Below are 2344 nucleotides of genomic sequence, written 5' to 3'. Positions count from 1 at the left end.
GGTGAGAACAGGAGTGAGTGGGTGGAAGGAGTGGTGAGAGCATAGGAGAATGGGTGGAAGGAGGAGGGGTGAGAGCAGGGGTGAGTGGGTGGAAGGTGGAGTGGTGTGAGCAGGGGCGAATGGGTGGAAGGAGGAGTGGTGAGAAGAGGGGCGAGTGCGTGGAAGGAGTGGTGAGAACAGGAGTGAGTGGGTGCAAGGAGGAGTGGTGAGAAGAGGGGTGACTGGGTGGAAGGTGGAGTGGTGTGAGCAGGGGTGAGTGGGTGGAAGGAGGAGTGGTGATTTTTAAAGCAGCATTTTCCTCCAATAATGTTCTAGCTTAAAGAGTAACTTTACTTTTGTTGAGAAGAAAACAAAGCCATCGGGCTGATTCATGTAAATTGCGGGGCTTTTACCAACTTTGGAGCAGATTCCTACCTGTTTCTACTCTGAAGACATATCTGTTTATTTCTTTCTGTCTTTTCCAGACAGATTCCTGAATGGGAGGGTCTAGTTCATTATAACCCCCAGGTGTGTTCTGGTCAGGAAAGTTGCAGTGTTGGTATTTAGAAATAGTTAATCCTTAGGGAGTATTATGAAAAATAAAATTCCTGTTGCAGAGAATGCCTGCAATTTAAATTTTATCAGTGCTGACATCTAAGAAAATCAGTGAGCCAATCACAGAGGCAGGAACATTACTGGGGGTATTCCATACACCAATGCTTTACAGACCACCTCCAGGTTGCCATCTTGCATTACATTTTTTGAAAAATTTAAAAACAATTACAGCAGCTTATGAGTAAAATGGACAGATCATTTTTTTTATAACATGAATTTGCAAAATGGCTTGTGTAGCTGTTTTAAACTCCATTTTAATTTCCATTCCATTTAAAGAAAATGTATTATGAAAGAAATATACCAACACTCACTAGGAATAAATAAATACAAAACTACTGATCTGAGTGTTTCAGGTCTGTGGCTCATAGTTTATTAAAAACTGTTCTGCCCCATTTACATTTTTTTTTATGTCTTGTATTGAACTGTATAAGATTATCATTTTTTATAGCATACTAACAACTTTTTTTTTTTTTTTTTATTTCCGCAAACGTGCAAACTACAACGAAAAACCCGTAAGTGTTCACAAAAAAGTGCAAGTGCAAAACACCACACAAAAAGTGCACTTAGGGGTGTGCTTTGTCCTACCCCCGAAGGGGTTGGACCACTACCCTGATCCCCCGGGGCACGAAGCTCCTGACGGGGACAAGGTTCCCATTTGGTCCTCCTGGCCAAAAGGCCTGGTGGACCACCGTTCCCTATGTCCAGCCGAAGCCGGACATCCAGTACTTGGTCAGGGGGCTCTCCCGGAGAGAAAACCCCCTAGGGATCAGGGGAGGAAGGAACCAAAAGGCCACACATCCTCCCCCTAGACTTCAGGGCAGGCCCGAGGACCCACACCCTCCATCATGTGAAGAAAACACACACATAAGTAAAAAGTGACAAACGTGGGAGTGAAAAAATAAATTAAATAAATAAATAAATATATCTAAAAAAATAATAAAGTGGTCGTGCCAAATTGTGCACTGACCAGGCCCTGAGGCCTGTAGCAAAAATTGCCCAGAACTTAGCCAAAAGGCCCGGTCCTAGAGGCGCAGTGCAAAAAGTGTTTAAACTCAGTGACCATGTGCTCTTTCGCAACGTGGGGTCCCACACCCAAGTGCTACTCAGAGCACCCCTGAGGTGACTACTCAGGGGGCACTGTGTTTGCGGACTCTCTGCCTTCCCAGCCCCTGGCCAGACAAGGTAGATCCGTCCAAATCAGGAGGTACTGGGTCCTTCAGACGTTCCAAAGGGGAATTACTCCCAGGCCCCAGCTTAACTCGTTGGCTCCCGGTTTCTGTTCCCCCCGTAATAGCCATCCAGACCCCCATCATACCAGTGAGGGTACTATACAGCAGCCATCCCCGCAAAGCTAGAATGGCCGGGAGCACCCCCACTGGACACTGATAAGAACAGATACTACACTTGATCTTAGCCAAAAGGCCGAGAAGCGATACTAACAACTAGTGGTGGCGTTGGGCCACAGCAACTTGTTTACCAATGTGGTTTTGGTATCTTCCTTTGTCCTCCCCTCCTGTTTACTGCTATTTAGTTTAGTCATTGCTAGACCCTCTCCACTTCTTCTATGTCCCTTCTGTTAGTGTTAATAATTTGCATAAAAAGGGCTCAGGAAAGTCATTCTCTTACTCTTCAAAAGACTGAAAAAACATCATCTGTACTGTAATTAGCTGCAGTAAATATGCATTGGATTCAATATCTGTGTCTTACTGAAGAGTTAAAGCGATTATAAAGGTTCTTTTTTTTTTGTAAA

General features: G+C 44.6%; 1 pseudogene; it reads right to left on the bottom strand.

Annotated features, from left to right (window-relative positions):
* Positions 1 to 1855: 1855 nt before the first annotated feature.
* LOC149450137 (U2 spliceosomal RNA) lies at positions 1856 to 2028 on the bottom strand (annotated as a pseudogene).
* Positions 2029 to 2344: the final 316 nt, after the last annotated feature.

This window comes from Staurois parvus, unplaced genomic scaffold, assembly GCF_062004578.1.
Source record: "Staurois parvus isolate SC_StPar_1 unplaced genomic scaffold, SC_StPar_1.0 ptg000581l, whole genome shotgun sequence".
Classification (NCBI taxonomy): Eukaryota; Metazoa; Chordata; class Amphibia; order Anura; family Ranidae; genus Staurois; species Staurois parvus.
Note: the sequence above shows the minus strand (reverse complement) of the source record. Positions and strands in the feature narration are given on the sequence as shown.